Source organism: Scyliorhinus torazame, chromosome 2 (assembly GCF_047496885.1).
Source record: "Scyliorhinus torazame isolate Kashiwa2021f chromosome 2, sScyTor2.1, whole genome shotgun sequence".
Taxonomy (NCBI): Eukaryota; Metazoa; Chordata; class Chondrichthyes; order Carcharhiniformes; family Scyliorhinidae; genus Scyliorhinus; species Scyliorhinus torazame.
Genome location: NC_092708.1, coordinates 262,726,761 through 262,750,911, shown reverse-complemented (window position 1 = coordinate 262,750,911; position 24,151 = coordinate 262,726,761). Strand labels below are relative to the sequence as shown.

The following is a 24,151-nucleotide window of genomic DNA, read 5'->3' as shown; positions in this document are numbered from 1 at the left end:
TATTGTAGACACAAACTCCAGGCAGTCTCCACAGCAATGCAGATACGAACCCCAGGCAGTGCCCACAGCAATTTAGTTACAAACCCCAGGCAGTTCCTACAGCATTGTAGATACAAAGCCCAGGAATTGTCCACGGCATTGTAGACACAAACCTCAGACAGTGCCCACAGCAATGTAGATGCACACCCCAGGCAGTGTTCACAGCATTGTAGTTACAAACCACAGGCAGTGCCCACAGCATTGTAGATACAAACCCCAGAGAGCGACCACAGCAATGTAGATACAAACTCAAGGCAGTGTCCATAGCATTGTAGATACACACCCCAGGCAATGTCCACAGCATTGAAGATGCACACCCCAGACAGAGACCACAGCAATGTAGATACACACCCCAAGCAATGTCCACAGCATTGTAGACACTGGGAGGCACGGTAGCACAGTTGTTAGCACATTTGCTTCACTGTCCAGGGTCCCAGGTTCAATTCCCGCTTGGATCACCGTGCGGAGTCTGCACGTCCTCCCCATGTCTGCGTGGGTTTTCTCCGGGTGCTCTGGTTTCCTCCCACAAATCCGGAAAGACGTGCTGGTTAGGTGAATTGGGCATTCTGAATTCTCCCTGTGTGTGCCTGAACAGGTGCCGAAATGTGGCAACTAGGGGATTTTCACAGTGGCTTCATTGCAGAGTTAATGTAAACCTACTTGTGACAATAATAAAGATTATTATTATTTTCATATTATATTACAAACCCCAGGCAGTACCCACAGCAATGCAGATACAAATCTTGGATAGTGCCGACAGCATTGTAGATACAAACCCCAGGCAATTTCCACTGCATTGTCGATACAAACCCCAGGTAGAGTTCACAGCATTGTACGTACAAAACCCAGGCAGTGCCCACAGCATTGTAGATACAAAGCCCAGGCAGAGTTCACAGCATTGTAGATACAAACCCCAGGCAGTGCCCACAGCAATGCAGATACAAATCTTGGATAGTGCCGACAGCATTGTAGATACAAACCCCAGGCAGTTTCCACCGCATTGTCGATACAAACCCCAGGCAGAGTTCACAGCATTGTACGTACAAAACCCAGGCAGAGTTCACAGCATTGTACATACGAACCCCAGGCAGTGCCCACAGCAATGTAGATACAAACCCCAGGCAGAGTCCATAACAATGTAAATACACACCCCAGGCAGTGTTCACAGCAATTTAGATACAAATCCCAGACAGTGTCCAAAGCAATGTCGATACAAACCCCAGACAGTGACCACAACAATGTAGATGCAAACCTCAGACAGTGTCCACGACATTGTAGATGCACACCCCAGGCAGCAGTGACCACAGCAATGTAGATGCAAACCTCAGACAGTGTCCACGACATTGTAGATACACACCCCAGGTAGTGTTCACAGCATTGTAGATACAAACCCCAGACAGTGACCACAACAATGTCGATGCAAACCGCAGACAGTGTCCACGGCATTGTAGATGCACACCCCAGGTAGTGTTCACAGCATTGTAGATACAAACCCCAGACAGTGACCACAACAATGTCGATGCAAACCGCAGACAGTGTCCACGGCATTAGAAGAATCATAGAAGTTTACAGCATGGAAACAGGCCCTTCGGCCCAACCAGTCCATGCCGCCCAGTTTTTACCATTAAGCGAGTCCCAGTTGCCCGCACTTGGCCCATAACCCTCTATACCCATCTTACCCATGTAACTATCTAAATGTTTTTTAAAAGACACAATTGTACCCACCACTACTACTACCTCTGGCAGCCCATTCCAGACACTCACTACCCTCTGAGTGAAGAAATTGCCCCTCTGGGCCCTTCTGAATCTCTCCCCTCTCACCTTAAACCTATGCCCTCTAGTTTTAGACTCCCCTACCTTTGGGAAAAGATGTTGACTATCTACCTTATCTATGCCCCTCATTATTTTATAGACCTCTATAAGATCACCCCTAAGCCTCCTACGCTCCAAGGAAAAAAGTCCCAGTCTATCCAGCCTCTCCTTATAACTCAAACCATCAAGTCCCGGCAACATCCTAGTAAATCTTTTCTGCACTCTTTCCAGTTTAATAATATCCTTCCTATAATAGGGTGACCAGAACTGCACACAGTATTCCAAGTGTGGCCGTACCAGTGTCTTGTACAACTTCAACAAGACGTCCCAACTCCTGTATTCAATGTTCTGACCAATGAAGCCAAGCATGCCGAATGCCTTCTTCACCACCCTGTCCACCTGCGACTCCACCTTCAAGGAGCTATGAACCTGTACTCCTAGATCTCTTTGTTCTATAACTCTCCCCAACGCCATACCATTAACTGAGTAGGTCCTGGCCTGATTCGATCTGCCAAAATGCATCACCTCACATTTATCTAAATTAAGCTCCATCTGCCATTCGTCGGCCCACTGGCCTAATTGATCAAGATCCCGTTGCAATCCTAGATAACCTTCTTCACTATCCACTGTGCCACCAATCTTGGTGTCATCTGCAAACTTACTAACCATGCCTCCTAAATTCTCATCCAAATCATTAATATAAATCACAAATAACAGTGGACCCAGCACCGATCCCTGAGGCACACCACTGGTCACAGGCCTCCAGTTTGAAAAACAACCCTCTACAAACTCTGCCTTCTGTCGTCCAGCCAATTTTGAATCCAATTGGCAACCTCACCCTGGATCCCGTGAGCTTTAACCTTCTGCAACAACCTACCATGCGGTACCTTGTCAAAGGCTTTGCTAAAGTCCATGTAGACAACGTCTACTGCACTGCCCTCATCTACCTTCTTGGTCACCCCCTCAAAAAACTCAATCAAATTTGTGAGACATGATTTTCCACGCACAAAGCCATGCTGACTGCCCCAAATCAGTCCTTGCCTCTCTAAATGCTTGTAGATCCTGTCTCTCAGAATACCTTCTAGCAACTTACCTACTACAGACGTTAGGCTCACCGGTCTGTAGTTCCCAGGCTTTTCCCTGCTGCCCTTCTTAAACAAGGGCACAACATTCGCCACTCTCCAATCTTCAGGCACCTCACCTGTGGCTGCCGATGATTCAAATATCTCTGTTAGGGGACCCGCAATTTCCTCCCTAGCCTCCCACAACACCCTGGGATACATTTCATCAGGTCCCGGGGATTTATCTACCTTGATGCGCTTTAAGACTTCCAGCACCTCCTCCTCTGTAATATGCACACTTCTCAAGACATCACTATTTATTTCCCCTAGTTTCCTAACATCCATGCCTTTCTCCACCGTGAATACCGATGAGAAATATTCATTCAGGATCTCACCCAACTCTTGTGGCTCTGCACATAGATGCCCTTGTTGATCCTTAAGAGGCCCTACTCTGTCCCTAGTTACTCTTTTCCCCTTTATGTATTTGTAGAATCTCTTTGGATTCTCCCTTGCATTATTTGCCAAAGCAATTTCATGTCCCCTTTTTGCCCTCCTGATTTCCCTCTTAACTCTATTTCGACAATCTCTATACTCTTCAAGGGATCCACTTGATCCCAGTTGCTTATGTACGTCATATGCCTCCTTCTTCTTTTTGACCAGAGTCTCAATATCTCGAGTCATGCAGGGTTCCCTACTTCTACCCGCCTTACCCTTCACTCTAAAGGGAATGTGCTTACCCTGCACCCTGGTTAACACATTTTTAAAAGCCTCCCATTTGCCAGCCGTCCCTTTGCCTGCCAACAGTCTCCCCCAATCTACCTCTGCAAGTTCCTGCCTGATACCATCAAAATTGGCCTTGCCCCCAATTAAGAATTTTAACTCTTGGGCCAGACCTATCATTCTCCATAGCTATCTTAAAACTAATGGAGTTATGGTCACTTGTCCTAAAGTGATCTCTCACTAGCACTTCTGTCACTTGCCCTTCCTTATTTCCCAAGACAAGGTCAAGTTTTGCCCCCTCTCTAGTCGGTCCATCCACATACTGAATGAGAAATTCCTCCTGAATACACTCAACAAATTTCCCTCCATCCAAGCCCCTAATGCTCTGGCTGTCCCAGCCAATGTTGGGAAAGTTAAAGTCCCCTACTACTACCACCCTATTATTCTTGCAGCTATCTGTAATCTCCTTACATACTTGCTCCTCAATTTCCCGCTGACTATTTGGGGGCCTGTAGTACAGTCCTACCAAGGTGATCTCTCCCTTCTTATTTTTCAGTTCCACCCATATAGACTCAGTGGGCGAACCCTCGGATATATCCCCTCTAAGTACTGCCGTGATGTTCTCCCTAATCAAAAACGCCACTCCCCCTCCTCTCTTACCTCCTGTTCTATCCTTTCTATAGCATCTGTACCCCGGAACATTGAGCTGCCAGTCCTGCCCCTCCCTTAGCCATGTTTCAGTCATAGCTATAATATCCCAGTCCCATGTGCCCGTCCATGCCCTGAGTTCATCCGCTTTGCCCGTCAAGCCCCTTGCTTTGAAATAAATGCAGTTTAATGTAGACCTTCCTTGCTCTCTGCCCTGCTTTCTCAGGTCATGCTTTACACACTCTCTCTTCCTGCCTTTTGTTTCTGTCCCCACTGACTTCCTACATCGGTTCCCATCCCCCTGCCACATTAGTTTAAACCCTCCCCAACTGCACTAGCAAACACACCCCCGAGAACATTGGTTCCGGTCCCACCCAGATGCAGACCGTCCGATTTGTACAGGTCCCACCTCCCCCAGAACCGGTCCCAATGTCCCAGGAATTTGAAACCCTCCCTCTTGCACCATCTCTCAAGCCACGTATTCATCCTAGCTATCCTGTCATTCCTACTCTAACTATCACGTGGCACTGGTAGCAATCCTGAGATTACTACCTTTGAGGTCCTACTTTTTAGTTTAACTCCTAACTCCCTAAATTCAGCTTGTAGGACCTCGTCCCGTTTTTTACCTATATCGTTGGTGCCTATATGCACCACGACAGCTGGCTGTTCACCCTCCCCCTCCAGAATGCCCTGCAGCCGCTCCGAGACATCCTTGACCCTTGCACCAGGGAGGCAACATACCAACCTGGATTCTCGTTTGCGTCCACGTAAACGCCTGTCTATTCCCCTTACAATTGAATCCCCTATCACTATAGCTCTGCCACTCTTTTTCCCGCCCTTCTGTGCAGCAGAGCTAGCCACGGTGCCATGAACCTGGCTGCTGCCACCTTCCCCTGGTGAGCCACCTCCCCCAACAGTTTCCAAAACGGTAAATCTGTTTTGGAGGGAGATGACCGCAGGGGATCCCTGCACTGCCTTCCTACTCTTCCTCTGTCTGTTGGTCACCCATTCCCTATCTGCCTCAGTAATTTTAATCTGCGGTGTGACCAACTCACTGAATGTGCTATCCACAACTTCCTCAGCATCGCGGATGCTCCAAAGTGAGTCCATCCACAGCACCAGAGCCGTCAAGCGGTCTAACAGGAGCTGCAGTTGGACACACTTCTTGCAGATGAAGGAGTCAGGGACACCAGAAGGGTCCCTGACTTGCCACATCTCACAAGAGGAGCATGACACGGGTCTGAGCTCTCCTGCCATGACTTAAACCTGAAGTTAAATTTGAACTACACTACACAGCTAAGAGAAAGTCAAAGAGAGAGAAATCACTTACCAGTTACAAGCCAATCACTCACCTGCTGGCTGTGATGTAATTGCTCCCGAGGCTCCCTCACAGGTCTGCTTCTCTGCACCTCCTTAAGATGAGCACCAAATTCCCTTAACTAGTTAATTAATTTACTTAATTAATTGGATTTTTTTTTTCTTTTTTTGGGGGGGAAACTCAACCCCAAACACCAAACTCCAAAAAAAACAAACACAGCCCTCACTCACCTCTACTCAGCCTTACCCAAACTTAGATACACTCTGTTTGCCTCCAGCACTCTGTTTCTATCGGCACTTCAGCCACACCTTTTGTATTCTTCCTGATTTACAGTCAGCCAATAGGCCTGCTCCCAAAACTGATCTCCCAAAACTAACAGCTGACCTGCAAGGTAAGGAAGTTGTTAATCAGTACTTACCTCACCCAGGCAGCGACCTTTTATTCTGTCCCCTCTGCCTCGCAGCTCCCGTGCTTTTTCAAACTCCCGCGCTGTTTCCAAGGTCCCGGCTCCCTCTCTCTCCCGAACAGCTGACCTGCAAGGTAAGGAAGTGGTTAATCAGTCTCACTGTATGTAATTGTCTCACATTGTAGATACACATCCCTGGCAATGCCCACAGCATTGAAGATACACATCCCAGGCAATGTCCACAGCATTGTAGATACTAGGCGGCAAGGTAGCACAGTGGTTAGCACTGTTGCCTCACAATCCTGGGTCCCAGGTTCAATTTCCGCTCGGGTCACTGTCTGCACATCCTCCCACATCTGCATGGTTTTCCTCCGGGTGTTCCGGTTTCCTCCCACAAGTCCCGAAAGACGTGCTGGTTAGGCGAATTGGACATTCTGAATTCTCCCTCTGTGTACCTGAACAGGTGCTGGAATTTGTCGACTAGGGGATTTTTACAGTGGCTTCATTGCAGTGTTAAGTCTACTTGTGACAGTAATAAATATATATATATATTTTTTCATATATTACAAACCCCAGCCAGTGTTCACAGCAATGTAGATGCAAAACCCCTGGCAGTGTCCATAATAATGTAGATGCAAGATTAGGTGGATTGGCCATTCTAAATTGCCCTTAGTGTCCAAAAGGTTTGGGTGGGGTTACTGGGTTATGGGGATAGGGTGGAATTGTAGGTTTGAGTAGGGTGCTCTTCCCAAGGGCTGGTGAAGGCTCGATGGGCCGAATGGCTTCCTTCTGCACTGTAAATTCTATGAAAACCTATGATTCTGACTCCCCAAAGCTTGTCCACCATCTAAGGCAAAAACCGGGAGTGTGATGGAACTCTTTCCTGGATCAGTGCGACTTCAACAACAATCAAGAAGCTTGACACCATCCAGGACAAAGCAGCCATTTGATTGGCACCCCATCCACAAATAGTCACTTCCTCCACCACGGACACACCGTGGCAACAGTGTGTACCACCTACAAGATGCACTACAGGAACATGCCAAGGCTTTTTAGACGGCAGCTTCCAAACCCACAACTGCTACCATTTCAAAGGACAAGGGTATCAGAAAAATTGGAACACCACCGCCTGAAATTTCCTCCAAGGCACTCACCATCCTGAATTGGAAGTCTATCAGCACTCCTTTACTGTCACTGGATCAAAATCCTGGACCTCCCTTCTTCAGCACGGTAGCATTGTGGATAGCACAATTGCTTCACAGCTCCAGGGTCCCAGGTTCGATTCCGGCTTGGGTCACTGTCTGTGCGGAGTCTGCACATCCTTCCCGTGTGTGCGTGGGTTTCCTCCCACAGTCCAAAGATGTGCGGGTTAGGTGGATTGGCCATGATAAATTGCCCTTAGTGTCCAAAATTGCCCTTAGTGTTGGGTGGTGTTACTGGGTTATGGGGATAGGGTGGAGGTGTTGATCTTGGGTAGGGTGCTCTTTCCAAGAGCCGGTGCAGACTCGATGGGCCGAATGGCCTCCTTCTGCACTGTAAATTCTATGATTAATAGCGCTGTGGGTATACCTAGTCCATATGGACCGCAGCTCTTCACCACCTTCTCGAGGGCAATTAGGGATGTGCAATAAATGCTGGCCAGGCCAGCGAAGCCCATATCCCATGAATGAATTGTTAAAAATCCTTGGTTCCCTCCTATTGCTCATCTCCACGTGCTGCCTTTCAGTGACATCATCTGAAAATACAATGATAGTTTTCATATGTGCACTGACATCTAGTACCCCCACACCACCATCTCTCTTGATTCCTCCGCTGTTGCGAAATTATCGGACTGCTTATCCAACATCCAGTTCTGGGTAAGCAGAAATGTCTTCCAATTAAATACAAGGAAGACTGAAGCTATTGTTCTCTGTCTTGCTATTAATCCCTCTCCTTGGCAACAGGTTAGGATTAAACCAGACTGTTCACAAAGATGATGTTATATTAAAACCCAGGATGAACAGGAGCCTCAGATTCCTGCCATCACTAAGTCTGCCTATTTTCACCTCTGTTACATCACCTAACTCCACCCCTGTTACAATGAAACCCTCATTCATGCCTGTATTATCTCTAGACTCAATTATTCAACTGCACTCCTGGCTGGTCTGCAATAGTCTATGTAAACTTGGGATCATCCAATACTCAGCTTCCTGTGTCTTTAAGTGCTTCAAATCCAATTTGCATCTAGTCTTGTTGCCCTATCAGTCCTGTGCTTATTGGTCCATTCGAGCAATGTTTTGACTTTGAAATTGTTATCCTGGTTCTCAAATTTCTCCAACTCCTTGCCCCTCCCCATCTCTGTAATCTCTTCCAACCCCACAACCTTCTACCCTCCTCTAATTCTGACCCCTTGAGCATCACCGATTTTAATCACTTCACCATTGGTGGCCCCACCTTCAGATGCTGTTGCTAACTTTTGGTTGGCTCTTAAATATTGCGCGTTGCGTCTTTACTTAATTTGCTGTGTTTCTATAACCTTTGCTCTAGAGTCGCCAGGTATCTTTATGATACCGCCACGAGGTTCAAGTTCAAGTACTGATCAATAACTCACTACACCAGTTAGTAAGTTTCAAATCAAAACACATATCTTATACACAGTCAATCACTACTCATGCATAAAACTCTACTTACTAGACTATCTCTATCACTAAAAGGCCTTTACTTAGCTTTGGAACTGGCCCACCAGGTCAGGGGAACAAATGGCCTTTTGTTCGATTCTGAGTCTGCAGGATTCAAAAGCTGGTATGGACTGGTAGCTAGGAGCACCTATCTCGTAGCATGCGTTGACTGGAGACTTACTTGGTTGGTGCGGCAGCTAGGCAGGTCACTGTCAAGGGTTGGTTCGAGCTGCTGAGTGACCCTGCCAAGAAGAACAAATTGAACTTGGGGACTCTACTTTATAGTCCCCAGGGGCTTCGCGCCGTTCGGGGCGGACCCTGTATCTGGTTCCAAGTGATTGGACTAGGTTCCGATCATTTGGATTGATTTCTCCAATACTGGAGCCGTTCCCTTATCGCTGGGCGGTTCCTGAGTGTCCGTTGGCCTTCCTTTGTCTTGGCTCCTGCTGGCGCTGAGGAGTCTGGCTTGGCCTTATTTACCTTAAATGTTTCAATTGTTCCCGGGGATCGCTCATTGTACGCAGATTGTTATTGGTTTCAGTGCTGTCTGTGTTTCTGCAAAGTCTACTACACAGGAAACTTTGCACCTAATAGTTTTTCCTGACTTGACTGAATTTCCTTGCATTCTTTGCGGATCTCCATTTTAAGTCGGGAAGTGGCCAACCCAGGTGGCTACAATGCCCACGCCCCAAACTCTGGAAAACTCTCCCTACACCTCTTTGCCCTTCTATCTCACTTTCCTCCTTCAAGACTTTAAAGCCAAACTCTTTGGCCAAGTTTTTGGTCATCAGATTTAGTACCTCCTAATGTGACTTGGTGTCACATAATGCTCCATTGAAGCAGCTTGGCAAGTTTTATTTTGTTAAAGGAACTATATAAATATTAGTCGTAGTTGTTGTAAATTATATAATGGGAAGAACTTCATTTAAACTCGTATGTTTTGAGTGATTTTCCAGGTTGGGCTTTAGAGCTTAAAACAAGAGGGACATTCAGACTGGCCAAGAGGAGAGTGAGCTCCAGTCGATATGGCTTAGGTGTAGCTCTTTAAAGGCCATAAAAGTTTCAAATGCTGTGCATAAAATAATTGAGAGCACGTCATAAAGCACCTTTGTATGGTAGAGTTTAAACTGATTCTGAGTTTCTAGTGGTAAACTGAATGTGACCACATGTGAAGATTGAAACTGCAGAGGGGTCTATCTGTTTTACAATCCTGAAAGGGTATCCTTGTTCAACTTCCAGATGGGCACAGCTGCTCATTTCCTGGTTTGCTCAGTAAAATGTGTGAAATTCTGTCTGAATACTACCCATGACAAACTTTCAAGTGTTTGATTATTGACTTGCTGGGAATGTGCCCTGCAAACCCAGCTTTTTGGCCAACAGAAACCCAGTTTTTTGATTCTCGAAGATGGATGGCGGAAATCCAAAGACATAACTAAAGTGAAAGATGTTATGCTGATTTTTATTTACAAAGAAGAAAGCATTAAGAAATGGAGAATAGATTGGAATAGGAAGAAAAATCAGAAAAACAACTTAAAATGAAACAGAGTAAGAACCAGGGAATATGGGTAACTGGAGGCAATTGAGCAAGTAAAAAATGAGCATTGTCTTTTATTTGAAGTTGTCCTGTGTAGGTGTTTTAATTCTGCAATGATGCGGTTAATATGTGTTCCTGGCTTTGATTGGATTTACTAACTGTAATACTAGTATTCATTTCAGCATCACAGTGGATGAGCTAGATACAAACAAAAGTTTGCACTGAGTACTGAATCTGGTGCATTTGAGTGCTATAGTGAGAGTTTGGTGACGGAGGGAGTATAAGGCTTCATTTTTATCTAAAGTCTAGTCTTTCTTTTATTTAGTTAATTAACTTAAAAGTTGCTGTTTGGTTTAGAAGAAGGTGAATTTTCAATCAGCTTTAAACAAAGGTTCTACTTGTAGGTACTTGCAGCTGGAGCTTGTTAATTAGTTAATTGGATTAGGCCAGTTTTCAGAAGCTAGATTCACAGTATAAAAGTGATCCCCTACAGTGCAGACTTTGTTTGCACTGAGTGCTGAATTTGGTGCATTTGAGTGCGATAGTGAGAGTTTGGTGACTGAGGGAGTGCTGAATTTGGTGCATTTGAGTGCTATAGTGAGAGTTTGGTGACTGAGGGAGTGCTGAATTTGGTGCATTTGAGTGCTATAGTGAGAGTTTGGTGACTGAGGGAGTGCTGAATTTGGTGCATTTGAGTGCTATAGTGAGAGTTTGGTGACTGAGGGAGTTAGGTGAGGAGGGAGTAAGGCGCTCCTTTCATTTTGTTTCCTACATTTCCGCAAAGAGCGAGAAGGGAGCCAGGAGTTCACAGAGAGTGCAGCTGACTGGGAGCAGAGTCGGAGGACGGAGGTCCAGTTGGTCCACAGGGCAACTATATTCTGTAAGGTAAGAAGGGATGGAGGCTAGGCCAGTTGCGTGCCAGTTGCATTGGTACCTGCGGGAAGTGCACCCAACTCCAGCTCCTCCAAGACCGTGTTAGGGAACTGGAGCTGAAGCTGGATGAACTTCGGATCATCCGGGAGGCAGAGGGGGTGATAGAAAAGAGTTACAGGGAGGTAACCACACCCAAGGTACAGGACAAAAGTAGCTGGGTTACAGTCAGGGGAAAGAAACCAAACAGGCAGACAGTGCAGGGATCCCTCGTGGCCGTTCCCTTTCAAAACAAGTATACCGTTTTGGATGCTGTTGGGGGGGATGACCTACCGGGGGAAGGCCCTAGCGGCAAGGTCTCTGGCACTGAGTCTGGCTCTGGGGCTCAGAAGGGAAGGGGGGAGAATAGGAAAGCAATAGTAGTAGGAAATTCAATGGTTAGGGGAATAGATAGGAGATTCTGTGGTCGCGAGTGAGACTCCCGGAAGGTATGTTGCCTCCCGGGTGCCAGGGCCAGGGATGTCTCGGATCGTGTCTTCAGGATCCTTAAGGGGGAGGGGGAGCAGCCAGAAGTCGTGGTGCACATTGGTACCAACGATGTAGGTAGAAAAAGGGGTGTGGAGGTAATAAACGAGTTTAGGGAGTTAGGCTGGAAGTTAAAAGCCAGGACAGACAGAGTTGTCATCTCTGGTTTGTTGCCGGTGCCACGTGATAGCGAGGCTAGGAATAGGGAGAGAGTGCAGCTGAACACGTGGCTGCAGGAATGGTGTAGGAGGGAGGGCTTCAGGTATTTGGATAATTGGAGCGCATTCTGGGGAAGGTGGGACCTGTACAAGCAGGACGGGTTGCATCTGAACCAGAGGGGCGCTAATATCCTGGGAGGGAGGTTTTCTAGTACTCTTCGGGAGGGTTTAAACTAATTTGGCTGGGGAATGGGAACCGGATTTGTAGTCCAGCAACTAAGGTAGCCGATATTCAGGACGCCAAAGCGTGTAGTGAGGCAGTGGGGAAGGGAACACTGACAAAGGAGAGTACTTGCAGGCACGGAGATGGGTTGAAGTGTGTATACTTCAACGCAAGAAGCATCAGGAATAAGGTGGGTGAACTTAAGGCATGGATCGGTACTTGGGTCTACGATGTGGTGGCCATCACGGAAACTTGGATAGAAATGGGGCAGAAATGGTTGTTGGAGGTCCCTGGTTATAGATGTTTCAATAAGATTAGGGAGGGTGGTAAAAGAGGTGGGGGAGGGTGGCATTGTTAATTAGAGATAGTGTAACAGCTGCAGAAAGGCAGTTCCAGGAGTATCTGCCTACCGAGGTAGAATGGGTTGAAGTCAGAAATAGGAAAGTAGCAGTCCCCTTGTTAGGAGTTTTCTATAGGCCCCCCAATGGTAGCAGAGATGTGGAGGAACAGATTGGGAAACAGATTTTGGAAAGGTGCAGAAGTCACAGGGTAGTAGTCATGGGTGACTTCAACTTCCCAAACATTGAGTGGAAACTCTTTAGATCAAATAGTTTGGATGGGGTGATGTTTGTGCAGTGTGTCCAGGAAGCTTTTCTAACACAGTATGTAGATTGTCCGACCAGAGGGGAGGCAATATTGGATTTGGTATTTGGTAATGAGCCAGGGCAAGTGATAGATTTGTTAGTGGGGGAGCATTTTGGAGATAGTGACCACAATTCTGTGACTTTCACTTTAGTAATGGAGAGGGATAGGTGCGTGCAACAGGGCAAGGTTTACAATTGGGGGAAGGGTAAATACGATGTTGTCAGACAAGAATTGAAGTGCATAAGTTGGGAACATAGGCTGTCAGAGAAGGACACAAGTGAAATGTGGAACTTGTTCCAGGAACAGGTACTACGTGTCCTTGATATGTATGTCCCTATCAGGCAGGGAAGAGATGGTCGAGTGAGGGAACCATGGTTGACAAGAGAGGTTGAATGTCTTGTTAAGAGGAAAAAGGTGACTTATGTAAGGCTGAGGAAACAAGGTTCAGACAGGGCATTGGAGGGATACAAGATAGCCAGGAGGGAACTGAAGAAAGGGATTAGGAGAGCTAAGAGAGGGCATGAACAATCTTTGGCGGGTAGGATCAAGGAAAACCCCAAGGCCTTTTACACATATGTGAGAAATATGAGAATGACTCGAGCGAGGGTAGGTCCGATCAAGGACAGTAGCGGGAGATTGTGTATCGAGTCTGAAAAGATAGGAGAGGTCTTGAACGAGTACTTTTCTTCTGTATTTACAAATGAGAGGGGCCATATTGTTGGAGAGGACAGTGTGAAACAGACTGGTAAGCTCGAGGAAATACTTGTTAGGAAGGAAGATGTGTTGGGCATTTTGAAAAACTTGAGGATAGATAAGTCCCCCGGGCCTGACGGGATATATCCAAGGATTCGATGGGAAGCAAGAGATGAAATTGCAGAGCCGTTGGCAATGATCTTTTCGTCCTCACTGTCAACAGGGGTGGTACCAGGGGATTGGAGAGTGGCGAATGTCGTGCCCCTGTTCAAAAAAGGGACTCGGGATAACCCTGGGAATTACAGGCCAGTTAGTCTTACTTCGGTGGTAGGCAAAGTAATGGAAAGGGTACTGAAGGATAGGATTTCTGAGCATCTGGAAAGACACTGCTTGATTAAGGATAGTCAGCACGGATTTGTGAGGAGTAGGTCTTGCCTTACAAATCTTATTGAATTCTTTGAGGAGGTGACCAAGCATGTGGATGAAGGTAAAGTAGTGCATGTAGTGTACATAGATTTTAGTGAGGCATTTGATAAGGTTCCCCATTGTAGGCTTATGCAGAAAGTAAGGAGGCATGGGATAGTGGGAAATTTGGCCAGTTGGATAACGAACTGGCTAACCGATAAAAGTCAGAGAGTGGTGGTGGATGGCAAATATTCAGCCTGGAGCCCAGTTACCAGTGGTGTACCACAGGGATCAGTTCTGGGTCCTCTGCTGTTTGTGATTTTCATTAATGACTTGGATGAGGGAGTTGAAGGGTGGGTCAGTAAATGTGCAGACGATTGGTGGAGTTGTGGATAGTGAGGAGGGCTGTTGGCGGCTGCAAAGAGACATAGATAGGATGCAGAGCTGGGCTGAGAAGTGGCAGATGGAGTTTAACCCTGAAAAGTGTGAGGTTGTCCATTTTGGAAGGACAAATATGAATGCGGAATACAGGGTTAACGGTAGAGTTCTTGGCAATGTGGAGGAACAAAGAGATCTTGGGGTCTATGTTCATACATCTTTGAAAGTTGCCACTCAAGTGGATAGAGCTGTGAAAAAGGCCTATGGTGTGCTAGCGTTCATTAACAGAGGGATTGAATTTAAGAGCCGTGAGGTGATGATGCAGCTGTACAAAACTTTGGTAAGGCCACATTTGGAGTACTGTGTACAGTTCTGGTCGCCTCATTTTAGAAAGGATGTGGAAGCTTTGGAAAAGATGCAAAGGAGATTTACCAGGATGTTGCCTGGAATGGAGAGTAGGTCTTACGAGGAAAGGTTGCGGGTGCTAGGCCTTTTCTCATTAGAACGGAGAAGGATGAGGGGCGACTTGATAGAGGTTTATAAGATGATCAGGGGAATAGATAGAGTAGACAGTCAGAGACTTTTTCCCCAGGTGGAACAAAACATTACAAGGGGACATAAATTTAAGGTGAATGGTGGAAGATATAGGGGGGGTGTCAGAGGTAGGTTCTTTACCCAGAGAGTAGTGGGGGCATGGAATGCACTGCCTGTGGAAGTAGTTGAGTCGGAAACATTAGGGACCTTCAAGCAGCTATTGGATAGGTACATGGATTACGGTAAAATGATATAGTGTAGATTAATTTGTTCTTAATGGCAGCACGGTAGCATTGTGGATAGCACAATTGCTTCACAGCTCCAGGGTCCCAGGTTCGATTCCGGCTTGGGTCACTGCCTGTGCGGAGTCTGCACATCCTCCCCGTGTCTGCGTGGGTTTCCTCCGGGTGCTCCGGTTTCCTCCCACAGTCCGAAGATGTGCAGGTTAGGTGGATTGGCCATGATAAATTGCCCTTAGTGTCCAAAATTGCCCTTAGTGTTGGGTGGAGGTGTTGACCTTGGGTGGGGTGCTCTTTCCAAGAGCCGGTGCAGACTCAATGGGCCGAATGGCCTCCTGCACTAAATTCTATGATAATCTATGATTAATCTAGGACAAAGGTTCAGCACAACATCGTGGGCCGAAAGGCCTGTTCTGTGCTCTATTTGTCTATGTTCTATGTTCACAAACTAGCTGACCCACAAAGACACTAATATCACTGGATCTAACATTCATCTCTGGGTTAATGGTTTTGCTCTGTTAGGAAGTAAATGGTTGCATTAAATGCGCGTTTGGTGAGGCAGGAGTGTAGGTAGATGTTGGGCTACTGAGTGCACTGTGTCAGTATATCATAAACAATCAGTATTGTTAGTTTAAGCAGAGCCAATTATGGCACTGCTTTGGGTCCAAACAAAAAGAGAACATTCCAGAAATTCTTTTGTAATACATGACTGAAGCAAACTGATGGGATGGAACTTTGACCCGCTGTCGGGGTGCTGATGACGAGCACTTTTTTTTTCTGTGTAATCTATAGCAATGGTAGACAGTTCATATGAGACTCATCCTCAGGCAATCATATTGAACGTAACTTTCTCGAAAGATAATAAATGCAGTCATTCTCACGAATGTGGTACAAATCAATCATTTTGGGCATTGGTCAGGATTTCTGTAAGACTGCAGATTTTAAAAAGAAGCTATTTTGCTCATGATAGTGTTTTGACTCCCTATGGGGACAGAACTTGTATTGCATCCCATTTTCCGCCTACACCTCAGTGTACGAGGTACCCAGGGGGCAGAGCTTCCTCCCAATTGGAGAAACTCCCCACAGGATATAAACCCTGGGAGCAGGTCAGGGAGGATGACCCTGCGGGGAGTGGAGAGGAGTGATTGTCGTATCTAGTGCGAGAATAAAGAGAGTTATATCCTGTCATGCTGGCCTCTTGTGGAGTTTCTGCCTCCGTCCACAACAGATAGGCTGCAGGATGATCAATAAACACAGATTTCTGCAGCTTCTCCCAAAGGCCGACAGGGTAAAAGCATTGCACAGTGTAATACTAATGGAGCGGAAGGTACCAGGGCACTTCCACAACCAGCAATTGATGCCAGATAATTGTAAATTTTAAAACTGCGATTAATTGGTTTTTCTGAACCTAAGAAATTAAGGTCCAGTGGCCAAGAGGAATTTGATCGTAGGATATCCATGACCACATTGAATGGCGAAGCACCTTCAAGGGCTAAATGGCTTGCCCCTGTACTATGATCCTATGTTTAATCTATAGTCTGTTGAGTTAATTGAGCTCAAGTGCAACAATGGACTTCAGTGAGTAGGCCAGAGATGGAAGCCAGAGAGAATTTTGCTGGAAAATGCCCATATGTCAATATCGTGAAAATGAATGAAATGAAAATCGCTTATTGTCACAAGTAGGCTTCAAATGAAGTTACTGTGAAAAGCCCCTAGTCGCCACATTCCGGCCCCTGTTCGGGGAGGCTGGTACAGGAATTGAACCGTGCTGCTGGCCTGCCTTGGTCTGCTTTCAAAGCCAGCGATTTAGCCCTGTGCGAAACAGCTAAATCATGAGGAAAAAATTGGTTTAGGCTGTGATCTCTCTCCACTGTTTAATGATCTACCCACATTCTCAGACCAGATAGGCAGCTGTGGAACTGTGTTCCCAACAAGAATTGGCTCTTCAGATGGAGGAAAATGTGGGGCCCATTGGGAACAAGCTGTCCTGTTAATATTTCAGAATTAATCCCTGGGTGGGATTCTCCATCCAGCGACGCCCAAAACGCGATTGGGTGGAGAATCGCGCGAGCTGACAATCGTGGCTGGCGCCAGGTGCCCGATAGAAAGCCATGCTCCAGCGCCTTGACAGTGGCATGAATGCATTCTACTCTGCACGCATAGTAAACGTCAACGGTCCCAACTCGGAATTCTCCAGGGCTTCCGTGATGCTGTGCCTTCGCCAGGATGAATTATCGACAGCGAGGTTCACTTGAGGTTTAAAAAATCAGGAAACAGGCGTGGTTACTGAGGCGAGAGAGAGGAGGTAGGACATGTTCCCAGATACGCGACCGTGGGCTGCCGGTCCTGCTGCTGGAGGGGGCAGGAGTAGAGGGGATCGTCCAGGAGATGGACCTTGGGGTCAGGGTGTCCAGGCATGCACCGCCACTGCCTGCAAGGCAGCCACCTTGCTGCGCACCCCACTGCCCACTGTGGCCCGTGGTTGTGCAGACTGACACTTTTTGGTTAACCCCACCCCCCCTCCGAACCAGGCACCACCCGCTGGCGGGGTATCACATGACTCACCCAAGGGCAGTGCCCACATTAGCCCCAACAGGAGGGCGCCAGACGGGGATTGCAGAGCCTGCCCCTGGCATGGGTAGGGACAGCCACTGGTACCCCTGCCGGCAGGGACAGGCACTGGTGACAGAGGCCCCGACAGGACCAGGGGCGCGGTGTGGAGGGCAGGGTGCCAAGGGGAATGGCGCGGATGGGTGTGGGGATCGGGGAGGAGGAGAGGGGTACATGCGGGAGGAGGGCCAGCAGTGAAGGCCAGGGCCACCGTGTAGCCTGTTGGACTTGTTTGGGCATGGGGATACGCACCATGCTAGCATGTCCGCCATTCACCCTGCAGACAATGGACTTCGGAATCCAGGAATGGTGCTGGTCTTCTTAGCCGCCGCAGTCCTGGGGGATGCACTGAGGCTGTACGAGCAGGAGCTGCTTGGGAACAACTCTGCAGCAGCAGATCTTGTCACAGAGGAACAGGAGCCAGCCAGTGAGGGTGGAGAGCCGGCCACTCAACAGGCTGAGGAGGAGATGGGAAGGAGGCACCACATTAGGCCTTGTGTGTACCGGCAGCGCCTGTCATTCAAGGACCTGCTGGACGGGCATGTCGTCGAAGATTCCGGCTGAACAGGGGGATCTTACAGCATATCTGCCAGATCATGGTGTATCTGGCACTATGGGGATATAAGGGAGGACACCCGCTCCCATTGGCCATCAACGTGAAGGTCACCCTGAACCTTTACACCACAGGGTCCTTCCAGGCGCCGGGTGAGTCAGGGATCTCACAGACCTCGGTGCACAGGTGCACCCATGCCGTCACAGAGGCCCTGCATGCCCGGTTGGCAAATTATCAAATTCAATGTGGACCGAGCCCACCAGGTAGCCCAGGCAGCAGGGTTCGCTGCCATGCCCCAGGTCCAGGGGGTGATCGACAGGATGCATGTCCCCCTTCGAGCACCGGCCCATGACTGGCTGGTCTTCACAAACCGAAAGGGGTTCCACACAATGAACTTGTAGCCGGTGTGTGACCATGGCATGCACATCTGCATCTGACACCCAGGCAGTGTGCACGGCGCCTTCATCCTGGCTCACCCGATCGTTCCTGAGTGAGGGGTTGGTCCTTGGGCAACAGGGATTATCCGCTGTGGTCGAGGCTGATGACACCCACCCGGAAGCCACGGACCAATGCGGAGACCTGCTGCAATGATGCCCATGCCGCTACCAGGGGCATGATCGAGCAGTGTATCGACTCCGGAAGATGCGGTTCGGGTGCCTGGACCACTCTGGACGGGCCCTCAGTACAGCGCCAGGAGAGTCTCCCTGGTGGCCTGCAGGTTCTCCACAACATCGCGCAGCAAAGGGGTGACATGCTGAAGGAGGGGAATGAATACCAGGCCTCGTCTGACCAGGAGGATGCGTAGGAGGGCCAGGATGGGCTGGGCTTGGGGCCCGAGCAGGTACAGGAGGCCACAAAACGTGTGCGCCAGGGCTGGCGCGCATGGAACGCTCTAATCCACCCCAGTTTCACCGACTAGGGATCTGACCGGCGGCACGAAAATCCCATCCCACCTCACCCCCTCCCATGACCATCTACCTTCACTGCACCGCCCCCCCCCCCCCTTGCAGCCAGCCCCAGCCAAGCCCATCCCTCACACCCTTCTGAACGAGCACCAAGGCAATTTGGAACTTTTTACACAGTTTTTTATTTTGAACATAACAGGTGAACAACTCTATAAAGGTTTGTGCCCTAGCCCCTAACTCTATCCTGTGTTTTGCACCCGTGTCAGCTTAACTAGTGTCTACCTTTCTGACCTCTAACGCTACATCTAGGTTGATCACCAGGTGGTACATCATGGGTGGAGATGGCCTGCTGCGATTCCCACCCTGTGACCTGGGTTCCCTTTGGTGGCCACCCTCTGGAGCCCAGAATGGGCCTGGCAGACGCTCAGGTGTCCCAGGTGCAACCCTGTCCTGCCCACTGCCCACCGGATCTGCCAGGGTCAGGAGTTGAGATAGTTCAAGGAGCTGAGGTGTTCCAGACCCCTCCTGTGGGAGCCACTGGCACTAGCCTCATCCCCTCCTTCTCCCTCTGGGTGCCCAGTGGCTCCCATGCTACACCTTGGGATGGGGATGCGACCGCAGCGAACTCCTAGGGCTCCCCTGCCACCTGGCACTGCCAATCCTGGAGGCCCATTCGTCTGGACTGGGTCTCCATGCTTGCGGCCATGGATCACAGGGACTGGACCACCTCCCTCTGGGACTGTGCCACCTCCCTCTGGGACTGGCTCAGGTTAGCTGCCACCCGGCAACACCCATAGCCATATCCCGTTGTGACTGGGCCAAGCTCTGGAGCACCACTACAATGTCCAGGTGGCCCTGGTACATAGCTGCCTGTGACAGGGCAACCCTGGCCTGTGCTTTGATCACTGCCCGCACAGAGTGCCCCAGGCATTGGACATCATGACCAATGGCCAATACCTTCACCCCCAAGACGTCCACCGCAGATGGCACCCGTGCGGTGTCGGCCTGGGTGATACGCATGGTCCGCAAAGCCTCCTGCCCCCGCAGGCGGTTGGGCTCCTCCAACTGCACCTGCAGGCGTTGGATGGTTACTCACAAACCCTCATGTAGTCCTCGGCTCTGTGGCTGCATTTATAGAATCAATGGGACCACCCTTTCCAGATACCCGAGAACCTTTTGGACGGCAGCTAGACCCTGAGGTCGGGCTGCTCTCCGACCATCCACCCCTCGGGGATTTCTACCTCCACCTTATGTACCGGAACAGCTGTGTGGTGCGCACCAGAGAGTGTCCCAGGAGCCTCTTCACTAACATGCCCAACCGAGGTGTGTGTCTCTGGGATGGTGGAGGCTGTTGGTGACAGCTGGAAAGTCCATGTTGTCCCCAGACTGGTGTCTCAGGCTGGCATTTGGGGGTTCCCTTCGCTATCTGTTGCCGCCTCCTCGCTGGAATCCGCTTGGGGTTGGGGTCGGTGATGGGGGTGGGGGGGGGGGGGGGTGCACCAGCAGAGCCTGCCTCATTTCCAGGTGATCCAGCAAGACACAAGACGTGACGTATGATTGGATCGCGGAATGGGGAGGTGGGATGGTGTGGGGGTGGTGAAGAGGTGGCGTGGCAAAGGTGTGTGGGACTGCCGAGGGGGGGTGGGGTGGTGAAGGAGATGTGGAGTGTTATGGGGTTGGTGGGGGTGTGGTATGGGGATCATGCCACACGTGGCATAGGTTCACTGCAACTCAGCAGTGGCTCACTTGGTTGCCCGATGCCGACCTCCGCCTTGGTGACAGCGCTCTCCGGGTCCACCGACCAGGTCCAGTGGCCGCTGCTCCGCGACGGTGAGGGCCGCAGGTTCTGCAGTCCCCCTCCGGTTTTCTCTCTCTCTCTGCAGTTACGGACAGAAAGCGCACAGTGTTAGGCAGTCGGATGTCGAACGTGTGCAGCACAAGGAGTGGGCAGCTGGTGGCTTTTTTGGCTCACCCTTGCTGGTTACTCACCCTTGCATCCTGAGGAGGTTGTGTAGCTTCTTCTTGCACTGCTGTCCGGTCCTGGCGATGGGCCCATGGCCTCTGCCACCTGCCCTGCGCCCAGGCCTGGTGTACGGTGACGGTTGGAAATCTCTATCACCCTGGGGTGCAGGGTGGCCCGCCTCTCCTCCATGGCATCCAGCGGGGTCTCGGGCTCTGGTGTCATTCTCCGTGCTGCATTCTTGATAGGCTGGAATGAGCATGTGTGGGGAGTAGAGTGCTAATATGCGGCTGCAGCTTGTCAGCCTCTTGAGTGACAATCCCAACCCCAGTGAATTGGACACTGTTTTTCATTGGGATCAATTGAGTTCCACCTGGCACCGGTGTAACCCATTAACAGATCAAGAATTGCCCTGGGACCGACACCAATTTAGTTGTCGTAGAGGTCCACCAATTCAGTTCCGGTGTTAACACTTAGTTTTTGAAATGGAAAATCCCGCCCGCTGTTTTGTTTGGTCTTCGCTTACAGCAAAGTATGCAATGCATCGTGTGGCAGTATTTAAATCTGTGCTGCTTTCAATAATAACTATCCAAAAACTATACTCAAGATGTTCTGAAGGATGCTGTTGAGCCTTGTGCACTTCACACCCACATCTCTGGCTCATGAGTAGAGACAAGTGTCTCATGCAAGAAAAGCCTTGCTGCTACTGAATGGTTCTATTATGCTGAAATAACTGGGATTGTCATCAAGGACTGGGAAGGATATGAATTTACATGAAACATGATGGACAGCTGAAAATGCAGCCACTAACCATATTACAAATTAAATCCTATGGGTGCGATCCAGTGGCTGCGTTGCGCTCCCGGGAAAGGCCTCTCAAGGGCCTCCCGGCAGCCTTCGTGCCTCGCGGAATCTACCCAATTGGAATTGGAACTCTGCCCAAAAAGGGCAGGACCAAACGGCAATTATTAAAGTAGCTCTTAAACCTATTTGAGGCCAGCCTACCCGGAGTTACTGATCTCCTTCAAGCTACCGACCTCCCCAGGGATGCTGCTCCCAGGCGCCAATCAGTACTGGTTCACAAGGTCATGGACCAGGCGGAATGGCATCCGGGGGGTCTACCGGGCCATCGGAGGCCCCTGTGTGGTCAGGGATAGGGCAGGGTGGCCCCCTGGCCTTTCCCCTGGAACGTGGGCACCTTGGAACTGCCCAGGTGGCACTGCCCAGCCAGCAGGAGCACTGCCCAGGTGGGAGCAGTGCCACCCAGGGCACCCAGGTGCCAGGGTGGCACTGCCAAGCATCAGGGCCCAAGGGCACCATGCTCATGAAAGGAGGGTGAAGGGCTGGGTTCAAAGGGTGGGGGTTTGCAGGGGAGGTACGTATGGGCCTCTGGGAGGTTTGGGAAGGGGTGACCGGTGCAGGTCCTGGAGGGGGGTTTGCTTTTGGGGGCCTGAGGAGGGGGTGCCCAGGGACTCCATAGCTCGGTGTCTTCACTTGTGTGTGTGTGTGTGTGTGTGTGTGTGTGTGTATGTATGTGTGTGTATGGGGGGAGTGACATTGTCCGTGGGTGAGGAGAGGACCCACAAACGCACTTAGAGATCGGGACACCCTTTCTCTGTTCACCTCCCCATGCTGAAACAAATTCGAAGTGTGGGGCTGAACTGGTGAGAAACGCCCCAGGGCCCCAAAAAAGTGACTTAAAGTGTCATTGAATAGCGGTGGGGAACTCGCCGGCAGAGCCAGCGAGAAACTCCATGAAAAACCCGCCACAAATGAACGTAAGAAAATTTTGCATTGAATTACGCCTGATGTAACTAACAAAAGTAAACTTTTCCTCCTTGTCCTCAACCTGTCAGCAGATTTGGTATAGTTAAGTAGACTATCCTCTTTCAACATTCAACAATCATCTAGCTGGTGGAACTGTGCAGATGTGGTTCCATTCTTATCTACCTAATCGTAGCCAGGGAATTACTTGCAATGGCTTCTCTTCCTGCTCCCATACCATTGCTCCTGGTGCACCTCCAATGATCTATCCTGGGCGCCTCCTATTTCTCAACTACATGCTGTGACTTGGCAATAATATCTGAAGAAACAGCATTGTTTTCTAACTTTACCACTACCTCTCTCGACTCCTCCACTATTGCTAAATTATAAGATTTCTTGTCCCGCACGCTCTGCATCTCACTTGTCTCCTTGCCTCCTTAAAACTTACCTCTGTGGCCATGCCCTTAGTTATCTGACCTTAAATCTCCTTACGTTGTTGCTAACTTTGGTTGGCTCTTAATTCGTTGCCCGTTGGGTCTTTACTGAATTTGCTCTGTTTCTATAACCTTTGCTCTAGAGTCGCCAGGTATCTTTATGATACCGCCACGAGGTTCAAGTTCAAGTACTGATCAATAACTCACTACACCAATTAGTAAGATTCAAATCAAAACACATTTATTATACACAGTAAATCACTACTCATGCACAAAACTCTACTTACTAGACTATCTCAAACACTAAAAGGCCTATACTTAGCTTCGGAACTGGCCCACCAGGTCATGGGAACAAATGGCCTTTCGTTCATTCCTGAGTCTGCAGGATTCAAAAGCTGGTATGGACTGGTAGCTAGGAGCGCCTATCTCATAGCGTGCGTTTACTGGAGACTTACTTGGTTGATGCGGCAGCTAGGCAGTTCACTGTCGGGTGTTGGTTCACATTGCTGAGTGACCCTGCCAAGAAGGACGATTTGAACTTGGGGACTCTACTTTATATTCTCCAGTGGCTTCGCGCAGTTTGGGGCGGACCCCGTACCTGGTTCCAAGTGATTGGACTGCGTTCCGATCACTTGGATCGATTTCTGCAATACTGGAGCGGTTCCCTGATCGCTGGGCGGTCCCTGAGTGTCCGTTGGCCTTCCTTTGTCTTGGCTCCTGCTGGCGCCAAGGAGTCTGGCTTGGCCTTATTCACCTTAAATGTTTCAATTGTGCCCGGGGATCGCTCATTAATATGCAGATGGCTGCTGGTTTCAATGATGTCTGGGTTTCTGCCAGTTTTAATACACAGGAAACTTTGCACCTGCTTGTTTCTCCTGTGTTGGCTGAATTTCCCTGTAGTCTTTGCGGATCCCCATTTTAAGTCGGGAAGTAGCCAACCCAGGTGGCTACAACGTGGCCTGTGTTATACTTAAGCGCCTTGAGATGTTTCATTAGGTTAAAGACAGTATATAAATATAAGTTGTTACCAAATTTTAAATGATGACGACGAAAACGAAAG

At 49.1% G+C, this 24,151-nt stretch overlaps 2 protein-coding genes across 6 annotated transcripts in view; one reads left to right on the top strand and one right to left on the bottom strand.

Moving 5' to 3' along the window:
• LOC140398134 (cdc42 effector protein 2-like) overlaps positions 1 to 5,742 on the bottom strand; it is a 31,096-nt gene extending 25,354 nt beyond the window's left edge. Inside the window, exon 1 of the mRNA XM_072486438.1 lies at positions 5,633 to 5,742. The gene's annotated coding sequence lies outside the window, so the exon portion shown is untranslated. The remainder of the gene's footprint in view (positions 1 to 5,632) is intronic.
• dnajc17 (DnaJ (Hsp40) homolog, subfamily C, member 17) overlaps positions 1 to 24,151 on the top strand; it is a 214,711-nt gene that overhangs the window by 169,197 nt on the left and 21,363 nt on the right. The window lies entirely within an intron of this gene.